The following is a 15,715-nucleotide window of genomic DNA, read 5'->3' on the forward strand; positions in this document are numbered from 1 at the left end:
TGAAATCGAATATGTCCTGCGCGGAAACGTTCAAATATTTAACTTTTGAATTACACCAATTAAATATCATAATCGTGTTTAGCAGGTCATTTCCAAGCGATCTACACTATTTCCAACCTTCCAAATCCCATAATAGGTATGTTATGTAATCGACTGTTTCCTACTCTGAAACGTCATACTTCAGCCATATGTGTGTTGCATTTGAGCCAGATACGGGCCATATTTGTGCCATATTTCGGCCATATTTTAACCATATATGTGCTATATTTTTGCCTCATCTGGGCCATTTTTCGGCCATTTTTGTGCTATGTAATCGACGTTTTCCAGCATGGAAACGTTCAAAAATTTAACTTTCGAATTTCGCGAATTTATTATCACAATCGTGATTAGCAGGTCATTTCCAAGCGATCACGGCTATTTCCACGCCTCCAAGACGCATAGAAACAAAGTTATGAAATCGAATATGTCCTGCGCGGAAACGTTCAAATATTTTACTTTTGAATTACACTAATTAAATATCATAATCGTGTTTAGCAGGTCATTTCCAAGCGATCTACACTATTTCCAACCTTCCAATTCTAATAATAGCAATGTTATGTAATCGAATGATTCCAGCACGGAAACGATCAAAAATTTTACTTTCGAATTACACATATTAAATATCATAATCGTGTTTAGCAGGTCATTTCCAAGCGATCACGGCTATTTCCACGCTTACAACGCCCATAGAAACAAAGTTATGTAATCGGCTGTTTCCTACGCTGAAACGATCAAAAATTTAACTTTCGAATTACACAAATTAAATATCATAATCGTGATTCGCTGGTCATTTCCAAGCGATCACGGCTATTTCTACGCCTCTAAGACGCATAGAAACAAAGTTATGAAATCGAATATGTCCTGCGCGGAAACGTTCAAATATTTAACTTTTGAATTACACCAATTAAATATCATAATCGTGTTTAGCAGGTCATTTCCAAGCGATCTACACTATTTCCAACCTTCCAAATCCCATAATAGGTATGTTATGTAATCGACTGTTTCCTACTCTGAATCGTTCATACTTCAGCCATATTTGTGTTGCATTTGAGCCAGATACGGGCCATATTTGTGCCATATTTCGGCCATATTTTAACCATATATGTGCGATATTTTTGCCTCATCTGGGCCATTTTTCGACCATTTTTGTGCTATGTAATCGACGTTTTCCAGCATGGAAACGTTCACAAATTTAACTTTCGAATTTCGCGAATTTATTATCACAATCGTGATTAGCAGGTCATTTCCAAGCGATCACGGCTATTTCCACGCCTCGAAGACGCATAGAAACAAAGTTATGAAATCGAATATGTCCTGCGCGGAAACGTTCAAATATTTAACTTTTGAATTACACCAATGAAATATCATAATCGTGTTTAGCAGGTCATTTCCAAGCGATCTACACTATTTCCAACCTTCCAAATCCCATAATAGCTATGTTATGTAATCGACTGTTTCCTACGCTGAAACGTTCAAAAATTTAACTTTCGAATTTCTCGAATTTATTATCACAATCGTGATTAGCAGGTCATTTCGAAGCGATCACGGCTATTCCACGCCTCCAAGACGCATAGAAACAAAGTTATGAAATCGACTATGTCCTGCGCGGAAACGTTCAAATATTTAACTTTCGAATTACACCAATTAAATATCATAATCGTGTTTAGCAGGTCATTTCCAAGCGATCTACAATATTTCCAACCTTCCAATTCTAATAATAGCAATGTTATGTAATCGAATGATTCCAGCACGGAAACGATCAAAAATTTTACTTTCGAATTACACAAATTAAATATCATAATCGTGTTTAGCAGGTCATTTCCAAGCGATCAAGGCTATTTCCACGCCTCCACCACGCATAGAAACAAAGTTATGAAATCGAATATGTCCTGCGCGGAAACGTTCAAATATTTAACTTTTGAATTACACCAATTAAATATCGTAATCGTGTTTAGCAGGTCATTTCCAAGCGATCGACACTATTTCCAAGCTTCCAAATCCCATAATAGCTATGTTATGTAATCGACTGTTTCCTACGCTGAAACGTTCAAAAATGTAACTTTCGAAGTTTTCGAAATTTTTATCACAATCGAGATTAGCCGGTCATTTCCAAGCGATCTACACTATTTCCAACCTTCCAATTCTAATAATAGCAATGTTATGTAATCGACTGATTCCAGCACGGAAACGATCAAAAATTTTACTTTCGAATTACACCAATTAAATATCATAATCGTGTTTAGCAGGTCATTTCCAAGCGATCTACACTATTTCCAACCTTCCAAATCCCATAATAGCTATGTCATGTAATCGACTGTTTCCTACGCTGAAACGTTCAAAAATTTAACTTTCGAAGTTTTCGAAATTATTATCACAATCGTGATTAGCCGGTCATTTCCAAGCGATCTACACTATTTCCACGCCTACAACGCCCATAGAAACAAACTTATGTAATCGGCTGTTTCCTACGCTGAAACGTTCAAAAATTTAACTTTCGAATTCCACCAATTAAATATCATAATCGTGTTTAGCAGGTCATTTCCAAGCGATCTACACTATTTCCACCCTTCCACATCCCATAATAGCTATGTTATGTAATCGACTGTTTCCTACGCTGAAACGTTCAAAAATGTAACTTTCGAAGTTTTCGAAATTTTTATCACAATCGTGATTAGCCGGTCATTACCAAGCGATCTGCACTATTTCCAACCTTCCAATTCTAATAATAGCAATGTTATGTAATCGGCTGTTTCCTACGCTGAAACGTTCAAAAATTTAACTTTCGAATTACACCAATTAAATATCATAATCGTATTTAGCAGGTCACTTACAAGCGATCTACACTGTTTCCACCCTTCCACAGCCCATAATAGCTATGTTATGTAATCGACTGTTTCCTACGCTGAAACGTTCAAAAATTTAACTTTCGAATTACACCAATTTAATATCATAATCGTGTTTAGCAGGTCATTTCCAAGCGATCTACACTATTTCCAACCTTCCAAATCCCATAATAGCTTTGTTATGTAATCGACTGTTTCCTACGCTGAAACGTTCAAAAATTTAACTTTCGAATTTCTCGAATTTATTATCACAATCGTGATTAGCAGGTCATTTCGAAGCGATCACGGCTATTCCACGCCTCCAAGACGCATAGAAACAAAGTTATGAAATCGACTATGTCCTGCGCGGAAACGTTCAAATATTTAACTTTCGAATTACACCAATTAAATATCATAATCGTGTTTAGCAGGTCATTTCCAAGCGATCTACAATATTTCCAACCTTCCAATTCTAATAATAGCAATGTTATGTAATCGAATGATTCCAGCACGGAAACGATCAAAAATTTTACTTTCGAATTACACAAATTAAATATCATAATCGTGTTTAGCAGGTCATTTCCAAGCGATCACGGCTATTTCCACGCTTACAACGCCCATAGAAACAAAGTTATGTAATCGGCTGTTTCCTACGCTGAAACGATCAAAAATTTAACTTTCGAATTACACTAATTAAATATCATTATCGTGATTCGCAGGTCATTTCCAAGCGATCACGGCTATTTCCACGCCTCTAAGACGCATAGAAACAAAGTTATGAAATCGAATATGTCCTGCGCGGAAACGTTCAAATATTTAACTTTTGAATTACACCAATTAAATATCATAATCGTGTTTAGCAGGTCATTTCCAAGCGATCTACGCTATTTCCAACCTTCCAAATCCCATAATAGGTATGTTATGTAATCGACTGTTTCCTACTCTGAAACGTTCATACTTCAGCCATATTTGTGTTGCATTTGCGCCAGATACGGGCCATATTTGTGCCATATTTCGGCCATATTTTAACCATATATGTGCGATATTTTTGCCTCATCTGGGCCATTTTTCGACCATTTTTGTGCTATGTAATCGACGTTTTCCAGCATGGAAACGTTCAAAAATTTAACTTTCGAATTTCGCGAATTTATTATCACAATCGTGATTAGCAGGTCATTTCCAAGCGATCACGGCTATTTCCACGCCTCCAAGACGCATAGAAACAAAGTTATGAAATCGAATATGTCCTGCGCGGAAACGTTCAAATATTTAACTTTCGAATTACAACAATTAAATATCATAATCGTGTTTAGCAGGTCATTTCCAAGCGATCTACAATATTTCCAACCTTCCAATTCTAATAATAGCAATGTTATGTAATCGAATGATTCCAGCACGGAAACGATCAAAAATTTTACTTTCGAATTACACAAATTAAATATCATAATCGTGTTTAGCAGGTCATTTCCAAGCGATCACGGCTATTTCCACGCTTACAACGCCCATAGAAACAAAGTTATGTAATCGGCTGTTTCCTACGCTGAAACGATCAAAAATTTAACTTTCGAATTACACTAATTAAATATCATAATCGTGATTCGCAGGTCATTTCCAAGCGATCACGGCTATTTCCACGCCTCTAAGACGCATAGAAACAAAGTTATGAAATCGAATATGTCCTGCGCGGAAACGTTCAAATATTTAACTTTTGAATTACACCAATTAAATATCATAATCGTGTTTAGCAGGTCATTTCCAAGCGATCTACACTATTTCCAACCTTCCAAATCCCATAATAGGTATGTTATGTAATCGACTGTTTCCTACTCTGAAACGTTCATACTTCAGCCATATTTGTGTTGCATTTGAGCCAGATACGGGCCATATTTGTGCCATATTTCGGCCATATTTTAACCATATATGTGCGATATTTTTGCCTCATCTGGGCCATTTTTCGACCATTTTTGTGCTATGTAATCGACGTTTTCCAGCATGGAAACGTTCAAAAATTTAACTTTCGAATTTCGCGAATTTATTATCACAATCGTGATTAGCCGGTCATTACCAAGCGATCTGCACTATTTCCAACCTTCCAATTCTAATAATAGCAATGTTATGTAATCGGCTGTTTCCTACGCTGAAACGTTCAAAAATTTAACTTTCGAATTACACCAATTAAATATCATAATCGTGTTTAGCAGGTCATTTCCAAGCGATCTACACTGTTTCCACCCTTCCACAGCCCATAATAGCTATGTTATGTAATCGACTGTTTCCTACGCTGAAACGTTCAAAAATTTAACTTTCGAAGTTTTCGAAATTTTTATCACAATCGTGATTAGCCGGTCATTTCCAAGCGATCTACACTATTTCCAACCTTCCAAATCCCATAATAGCTATGTCATGTAATCGACTGATTCCAGCACGGAAACGATCAAAAATTTAACTTTCGAATTCCACCAATTAAATATCATAATCGTGTTTAGCAGGTCATTTCCAAGCGATCTACACTATTTCCACCCTTCCACATCCCATAATAGCTATGTTATGTAATCGACTGTTTCCTACGCTGAAACGTTCAAAAATGTAACTTTCGAATTACACCAATTAAATATCATAATCGTGTTTAGCAGGTCATTTCCAAGCGATCTACACTATTTCCAACCTTCCAAATCCCATAATAGGTATGTTATGTAATCGGCTGTTTCCTACGCTGAAACGTTCAAAAATGTAACTTTCGAAGTTTTCGAAATTTTTATCACAATCGTGATTAGCCGGTCATTTCCAAGCGATCTACACTATTTCCAACCTTCCAAATCCCATAATAGCTATGTCATGTAATCGACTGATTCCAGCACGGAAACGATCAAAAATTTTACTTTCGATTTACACAAATTAAATATCATAATCGTGTTTAGCAGGTCATTTCCAAGCGATCTACACTATTTCCAACCTTCCAAATCCCATAATAGGTATGTTATGTAATCGACTGTTTCCTACGCTGAAACGTTCAAAAATGTAACTTTCGAAGTTTTCGAAATTTTTATCACAATCGTGATTAGCCGGTCATTTCCAAGCGATCTACACTATTTCCAACCCTCCAAATCCCATAATAGCTATGTTATGTAATCGACTGTTTCCTACGCTGAAACGTTCAAAAATGTAACTTTCGAAGTTTTCGAAATTTTTATCACAATCGTGATTAGCCGCTCATTTCCAAGCGATCTACACTATTTCCAACCTTCCAATTCTAATAATAGCAATGTTATGTAATCGACTGATTCCAGCACGGAAACGATCAAAAATTTTACTTTCGATTTACACAAATTAATTATAATAATCGTGTTTAGCCGGTCATTTCCAAGCGATCACGGCTATTTCCACGCCTACAACGCCCATAGAAACAAAGTTATGTAATCGACTACGTCCTGCGCGGAAACGTTCAAATATTTAACATTCTCATTACACCAATTAAATATCATAATCGTGTTTAGCAGGTCATTTCCAAGCGATCTACACTATTTCCAACCTTCCAAATCCCATAAAAGCTATGTCATGTAATCGACTGTTTCCTACGCTGAAACGTTCAAAAATTTAACTTTCGAAGTTTTCGAAATTATTATCACAATCGTGATTAGCCGGTCATTTCCAAGCGATCTACACTATTTCCCCGCCTACAACGCCCATAGAAACAAAGTTATGTAATCGGCTGTTTCCTACGCTGAAACGTTCAAAAATTTAACTTTCGAATTCCACCAATTAAATATCATAATCGTGTTTAACAGGTCATTTCCAAGCGATCTACACTATTTCCACCCTTCCACATCCCATAATAGCTATGTTATGTAATCGACTGTTTCCTACGCTGAAACGTTCAAAAATGTAACTTTCGAAGTTTTCGAAATTTTTATCACAATCGTGATTAGCCGGTCATTTCCAAGCGATCTGCACTATTTCCAACCTTCCAATTCTAATAATAGCAATGTTATGTAATCGCGGTTTCCTACGCTGAAACGTTCAAAAATTTAACTTTCGAATTACACCAATTAAATATCATAATCGTGTTTAGCAGGTCATTTCCAAGCGATCTACACTATTTCCACCCTTCCACATCCCATAATAGCTATGTTATGTAATCGACTGTTTCCTACGCTGAAACGTTCAAAAATGTAACTTTCGAAGTTTTCGAAATTTTTATCACAATCGTGATTAGCCGGTCATTTCCAAGCTATCTACACTATTTCCAACCTTCCAAATCCCATAATAGCTATGTCATGTAATCGACTGATTCCAGCACGGAAACGATCAAAAATTTAACTTTCGAATTACACCAATTAAATATCATAATCGTGTTTAGCAGGTCATTTCCAAGCGATCTACACTATTTCCAACCTTCCAAATCCCATAATAGGTATGTTATGTAATCGGCTGTTTCCTACGCTGAAACGTTCAAAAATGTAACTTTCGAAGTTTTCGAAATTTTTATCACAATCGTGATTAGCCGGTCATTTCCAAGCGATCTACACTATTTCCAACCTTCCAAATCCCATAATAGCTATGTTATGTAATCGACTGTTTCCTACGCTGAAACGTTCAAAAATTTAACTTTCGAATTTCTCGAATTTATTATCACAATCGTGATTAGCAGGTCATTTCGAAGCGATCACGGCTATTCCACGCCTCCAAGACGCATAGAAACAAAGTTATGAAATCGACTATGTCCTGCGCGGAAACGTTCAAATATTTAACTTTCGAATTACACCAATTAAATATCATAATCGTGTTTAGCAGGTCATTTCCAAGCGATCTACACTATTTCCAACCTTCCAATTCTAATAATAGCAATGTTATGTAATCGACTGATTCCAGCACGGAAACGATCAAAAATTTTACTTTCGATTTACACAAATTAATTATAATAATCGTGTTTAGCCGGTCATTTCCAAGCGATCACGGCTATTTCCACGCCTACAACGCCCATAGAAACAAAGTTATGTAATCGACTACGTCCTGCGCGGAAACGTTCAAATATTTAACATTCTCATTACACCAATTAAATATCATAATCGTGTTTAGCAGGTCATTTCCAAGCGATCTACACTATTTCCAACCTTCCAAATCCCATAATAGCTATGTCATGTAATCGACTGTTTCCTACGCTGAAACGTTCAAAAATTTAACTTTCGAAGTTTTCGAAATTATTATCACAATCGTGATTAGCCGGTCATTTCCAAGCGATCTACACTATTTCCACGCCTACAACGCCCATAGAAACAAAGTTATGTAATCGGCTGTTTCCTACGCTGAAACGTTCAAAAATTTAACTTTCGAATTCCACCAATTAAATATCATAATCGTGTTTAGCAGGTCATTTCCAAGCGATCTACACTATTTCCACCCTTCCACATCCCATAATAGCTATGTTATGTAATCGACTGTTTCCTACGCTGAAACGTTCAAAAATGTAACTTTCGAAGTTTTCGAAATTTTTATCACAATCGTGATTAGCCGGTCATTTCCAAGCGATCTACACTATTTCCAACCTTCCAAATCCCATAATAGCTATGTCATGTAATCGACTGATTCCAGCACGGAAACGATCAAAAATTTAACTTTCGAATTACACCAATTAAATATCATAATCGTGTTTAGCAGGTCATTTCCAAGCGATCTACACTATTTCCAACCTTCCAAATCCCATAATAGGTATGTTATGTAATCGACTGTTTCCTACGCTGAAACGTTCAAAAATGTAACTTTCGAAGTTTTCGAAATTTTTATCTCAATCGTGATTAGCCGGTCATTTCCAAGCGATCTACACTATTTCCAACCTTCCAAATCCTATAATAGCTATGTCATGTAATCGACTGATTCCAGCACGGGAACGATCAAAAATTTTACTTTCGATTTACACAAATTAAATATAATAATCGTGTTTAGCAGGTCATTTCCAAGCGATCACGGCGATTTCCACGCCTACAACGCCCATAGAAACAAAGTTATGTAATCGGCTGTTTCCTACGCTGAAACGTTTAACAATTTAACTTTCGAATTACACCAATTAAATATCATAATCGTGTTTAGCAGGTCATTTCCAAGCGATCATGGCTATTTCCACGCTTACAACGCCCATAGAAACAAAGTTATGTAATCGGCTGTTTCCTACGCTGAAACGATCAAAAATTTAAGTTTCGAATTACACCAATTAAATATCATAATCATGTTTAGCAGGTCATTTCCAAGCGATCTACACTATTTCCAACCTTCCTAATCCCATAATAGCGATGTTATGTAATCGACTGTTTCCTACTCTGAAACGATCATACTTCAGCCATATTTGTGTTGCATTTGAGCCAGATACGGGCCATATTTGTGCCATATTTCGGCCATATTTCAACCATATATGTGCTACATTTTTGCCTCATCTGGGCCATATTTCGGCCATTTTTGTGCTATGTAATCGACGTTTTCCAGCATGGAAACGTTCAAAAATTTAACTTTCGAATTTCTCGAATTTATTATCACAATCGTGATTAGCAGGTCATTTCCAAGCGATCACGGCTATTTCCACGCCTCCAAGACGCATAGAAACAAAGTTATGAAATCGAATATGTCCTGCGCGGAAACGTTCAAATATTTTACTTTTGAATTACACTAATTAAATATCATAATCGTGTTTAGCAGGTCATTTCCAAGCGATCTACACTATTTCCAACCTTCCAAATCCCATAATAGCTATGTTATGTAATCGACTGTTTCCTACGCTGAAACGTTCAAAAATTTAACTTTCGAATTTCTCGAATTTATTATCACAATCGTGATTAGCAGGTCATTTCGAAGCGATCACGGCTATTCCACGCCTCCAAGACGCATAGAAACAAAGTTATGAAATCGACTATGTCCTGCGCGGAAACGTTCAAATATTTAACTTTCGAATTACACCAATTAAATATCATAATCGTGTTTAGCAGGTCATTTCCAAGCGATCTACAATATTTCCAACCTTCCAATTCTAATAATAGCAATGTTATGTAATCGAATGATTCCAGCACGGAAACGATCAAAAATTTTACTTTCGAATTACACAAATTAAATATCATAATCGTGTTTAGCAGGTCATTTCCAAGCGATCACGGCTATTTCCACGCTTACAACGCCCATAGAAACAAAGTTATGTAATCGGCTGTTTCCTACGCTGAAACGATCAAAAATTTAACTTTCGAATTACACCAATTAAATATCATAATCGTGATTAGCAGGTCATTTCCAAGCGATCACGGCTATTTCCACGCCTCCACCACGCATAGAAACAAAGTTATGAAATCGAATATGTCCTGCGCGGAAACGTTGAAATATTTCACTTTTGAATTACACCAATTAAATATCGTAATCGTGTTTAGCAGGTCATTTCCAAGCGATCGACACTATTTCCAAGCTTCCAAATCCCATAATAGCTATGTTATGTAATCGACTGTTTCCTACGCTGAAACGTTCAAAAATGTAACTTTCGAAGTTTTCGAAATTTTTATCACAATCGTGATTAGCCGGTCATTTCCAAGCGATCTACAATATTTCCAACCTTCCAATTCTAATAATAGCAATGTTATGTAATCGAATGATTCCAGCACGGAAACGATCAAAAATTTTACTTTCGAATTACACAAATTAAATATCATAATCGTGTTTAGCAGGTCATATCCAAGCGATCTCGGCTATTTCCACGCTTACAACGCCCATAGAAACAAAGTTATGTAATCGGCTGTTTCCTACGCTGAAACGATCAAAAATTTAACTTTCGAATTACACCAATTAAATATCATAATCGTGATTAGCAGGTCATTTCCAAGCGATCTACACTATTTCCAAGCTTCCAAATCCCATAATAGCTATGTTATGTAATCGACTGTTTCCTACGCTGAAACGTTCAAAAATGTAACTTTCGAAGTTTTCGAAATTTTTATCACAATCGTGATTAGCCGGTCATTTCCAAGCGATCTACACTATTTCCAACCTTCCAATTCTAATAATAGCAATGTTATGTAATCGAATGATTCCAGCACGGAAACGATCAAAAATTTTACTTTCGAATTACACAAATTAAATATCATAATCGTGATTCGCAGGTCATTTCCAAGCGATCACGGCTATTTCCACGCCTCTAAGACGCATAGAAACAAAGTTATGAAATCGAATATGTCCTGTGCGGAAACGTTCAAATATTTAACTATTGAATTACACGAATTAAATATCATAATCATGTTTAGCAGGTCATTTCCAAGCGATCTACACTATTTCCAACCTTCCAAATCCCATAATAGGTATGTTATGTAATCGACTGTTTCCTACTCTGAAACGTTCATACTTCAGCCAAATTTGTGTTGCATTTGAGCCAGATACGGGCCATATTTGTGCCATATTTCGGCCATATTTTAACCATATATGTGCGATATTTTTGCCTCATCTGGGCCATTTTTCGACCATTTTTGTGCTATGTAATCGACGTTTTCCAGCATGGAAACGTTCAAAAATTTTACTTTCGAATTACACAAATTAAATATCATAATCGTGATTCGCAGGTCATTTCCAAGCGATCACGGCTATTTCCACGCCTCCAAGACGCATAGAAACAAAGTTATGAAATCGAATATGTCCTGCGCGGAAACGTTTGTTATGTCCAAGGGCGTTTAAGTGGTAGCGTAAACGGTGGAGGTTTGGACTAACGGCTTAAAGAATACGCAACGGAGTTTTTAATTCCGTTGTTTTAATTATTTATGTGGGACGTTTTCGACGGACGAATTTACCACGCCTTCGTTTGAGACTGATTACGGAATTTTATTAAGAAAAGGTGTACTTACTCTTTGCAGGATTTTTAATTATTACCGGATCCGTGATTCCGGGGCTGCTGTTAGCGCCTTTTCCTGGGTTGGGCCCTCTGATCGGTCCTTGCGGCGGATAGAGTAGGATGGATTGGGCTGCTTATTTTTACGAAATGAATTGATTCGAACAAATTTCACTTCTCTTGACATTTATTTTTATAGACACTAAAACTCTTACACTTTAACAAATATGAATTTTAACGTAATTTAATCAAATGAATTTTATTAATTTGATTGAGCTAACGTCCTCCAGTCCCCCGTAGGGTAAAGTGCGCAAAACTAGCTTTTAAGAAATTTTGAATAACTTAATGACCGAATTCTCGCCTAAGTGCAGAGCAAATTAGAACTTGGAGATTCCGGTTCTTTAGGATTTATTTACTGGCCGAATTCTCGCCTAAGTGCAGGGCAAATTAGAACTTTAAGAATGCGACTCTCTAAGATACTTAAAATTAGTACGTGGCCTGCCGGTTAAACCGCGTCCAAACTTCCTTTAAGTGCAGTGCAAATTAAAGCAAAGGACTCTACAAGGCACGGGCCCGTCAATTAAACGCGGAAGTCGAATTAATTAACAAAGAACGGGGAGCGGTCTCCGTTTCTCGTTTTTAAATGCTCGCGGTGCTGAGTTTGCAGAAGTCCCCGCTAGTCAACCAGCAGTCGCGTAGCTTATATTTTATTGTGGCTTTCGCGCATGGAGAAGTCTTCCATCTGCGCGGGTGATTTAAATTTAAAGAAAAATTTTGGGGTGGACATAACATTCCCCCGGAAAAGCGAGAAGCTAGTATAGTTTTTCGGTTTTCCTATGGCCACCTTCCCCATAAGCGAGAGCCACTTACAAATTTTGATTTAACTTAGTATAATTTGACGTAAAGAGAAGAGTAACAGGAGGAGTCATCTAGTGCTTGCTATTTAATTTAATTTATATTTTAATTCTGCACAGTGTTACATTGTACATATTTTGCTGACAATGATCTTTCTTATCTCGTTTCGCTTGCCTCTCGAGTTTCACGTAGCCGGATAGAGTGTTAGTGTGCTTCAAACCGTGAGTTGTTTCAGTTAAAAAAATGTATACATGCGAGACCAATTTCGAGGGATATGGTACTTGGTACCAGATGGTCCTAATGGTGTATGGGGAGAGGGTAAGTAAGGCATTATTTTAAGAGAGAAAAAAATTTTTAAAAAAAAAATTTTTTTTTTTTTTTTTTTTTTTTTTTTTCTAGGATTTGAGAAGGGCGGTTCGGCTCTTGGCGGGGTTGGCACGTCCTATCCATCCTCGAGAAGCTTTATTTTTGGCTTCTTGCCTGGTGACCCTATTTGGCTCTCTGCCTCCCGAGGTCGTGGAGGCAGTGGTCTTCTTCGGATTCCAGGACCTAGCGATGGTCGCGGAGGTCCAGGATTTTGAAAGAGGTGCTCGCCCCCAACCACGAGGATATCGAACATTTAAGGATCGCCTTGCTCGAGGCGGTCTTTAATGGTTTGGTCACTATGGGGTAGAAGTATGTTACGATATGCTTCATGGTTACTATTTAAGAAAATAACTTTATTTTTTTTTTGTTCTTTTCTCTTTTGTTGCAGGCCAGACATATCGGGTGTCTCCGCTTCCGCCGAGAACTGGACGCGTCTTCTCGTCGAAGATAAAAAAAAAAAAAATGTAAAGAAAGATATATTTTGTAATATTATATTTATTAAAAGGTTTCTTTTTTTTTTTTCAAATTAATTTCTCATTTTTTTTTTTTCCTATACTTTCTCCTTTTCCCATATCCAAAAAAATTTTATATTTATTAATTTTAAAATTAGTAATGGAAATCAAAGAAAGGTAAGGATAAAAGGACGAAAGAGAAGAGAGGAAAAGGTATAAAAAAAAAGAAAAGGGGGACCAGAAGAATGCGGTTCTTATTATTGTATTAGTGAGGGTGAGGAAAGAAGGAAAACAGCGTATACATATAGGCATATGTATATATCTGCGTGTATATGTAGGTACGTGTGTGGTATGCTTTATACGTTATACCCATGCGGTAACACGGCTGTGGGCGTGGCTTACCGAGAGGCGACTGTAATTGAGCGAGTGTCGGTAAGCTACTTTGCTTGATGTAGCAGTTCTTTTATAATTACCGCTAGAGGACTCCTCCTGTTACTCTTCTTACTTATACTCACTCTTATTGAATATTGAGTGTTCGAAATAAGGATTTTACAAAGAGAAACAAATCTTTATGATTTAATAATTTGGAACGATTTTAATGAGTGACGTTAGCTCGATTTTCTTAAAATCATTATAAAGTATAATTAATGTTAAAGTATTATATTAATAATATAATTAATATACTTATAAAATTTTGTTGAATACTCGGTTATAACATATAAAATATATAAAATGTAATATAGTAGATATAATAGAGTTATAATAAGTAGTTATATTTATTATGACGTATAATGATAAAATGGCAATAGTAAAATACTGTGTAATATATAATTATAGTGATAGTAAGGTGAAAACTATGATTGGGAGAATTATTTGGAAGGAGGAAGAAACTTTTGTTTTCGGAAAAGAAATTTTGAAATAACGTTTTGCGTTGTTCTCGCTCGTCCCCCAAGGCCGGAGATAATTTTATTTTCGGTCTTGTGAGTCATAAAGCAGCAAAACTTTTCATAATTCGGATAATTTTACTGATTTTCATTATACTATCAACTATCTATTAAGGTAGGAAAATTTTTTTTTTTTTTCGTATTTTAGATTAGATTATTTGTTCAAACTGTTGACTCGTTTTTGGCATGAAGAACTTTACTATTATTTTTGTAAAACGAAATTATATAGGAAAGAAAGGATTCTATTATAATTTTAAAGTTATTTCTTACTTTTTCCGCAAAAGAGCCATCGGTTTGATTATGTAATAATTCTTTCATTGATGCTGGGTTTTTCTTCTAAATTGGTGATTTGTAGTCTCTTAATCGGAATGTTTTTGGTTTCTTTGGTGTTTTGACGATCTCTGGAGCTTCTTTGGTTGTTATTTTAGCTTTCGTGGAGACGTTCATCTCGTTGTCGACATCGGTTCTTGTTGGAAGTGGTTCGTTGGCTTCTGGCAGGCTTGATGATTTTTCTTCGAATGTTTTCAGTTCGATTACGACTGGTTTTTCGTCTTTTCTGCTGGTCTGGCGAGGTTTCAATAGAAATCGGCGGACAGTTTTTTGTATGGCTATCCCCCCAATTATAAGTGATATTATTCCAACAGTTGATACTGTTCCTATAGTTATCTTCCGACTAATTTCTTCTTTTTGATGATCCAGGGCAATTAGTGACATTTTCTCTTCGTTTTCTTCCAATCCTTGGCCCCAAGGTTCGAATTTGTCGATAATCGTAGCTGGATCTTGATTCTGTGTGAACGAATTTGGAGCTGCGTTGTTGGTTTTCAGGCTCGAGTTTAACGTTTCTAAGGATAGGTTAAAACTCGGGGCAATGAGGTCTATCTTTGTTGATTCTCTGGCAATCCCACGAATAGTGTATTCGTTACACGTCGCTTGGCATCCCTGATGGATATGTATCAGGCCGGTACTATTAATTACCTGATTTTCGGCAGTTTGTCCTGGACATCTCCATTGAATATTTTCCTCCTTGCACGTCGAATATGCCCAGGTGTTTTTCTCGTTCATTTTTATCCAAGTTAATTTGCATTTTGGAATTATTCTTATATTACAATTCCGTAGATTTTTGGTTTTCGGATTCATCAATAATTCCATCTCGCAATCTACCTCGTTCACCAACTTGGTTGTTTTGGACACGAGGTCTGGTGGGCATGCCATGTCTGGTCCGATTGGCTTGCAGTTGTTGATATAATCTTGTTCAGCGAGAAAATATTCATCAAACGATGGTTCTGACACGAGATATTTCGATGTTGGTTGAATTGTCAATGTTGATATTTGGTCTCCAATTTTCTCAGGCTTGGGAAGTGATTTCAGCTCATATGCTAACCATGGCGTCTGATCGAA

The sequence above is a fragment of the Cotesia typhae genome, unplaced genomic scaffold (assembly GCF_013202065.1).
Source record: "Cotesia typhae breed Kobodo isofemale line unplaced genomic scaffold, CoteBio_Ctyphae scaffold_70, whole genome shotgun sequence".
Lineage (NCBI taxonomy): Eukaryota > Metazoa > Arthropoda > Insecta > Hymenoptera > Braconidae > Cotesia > Cotesia typhae.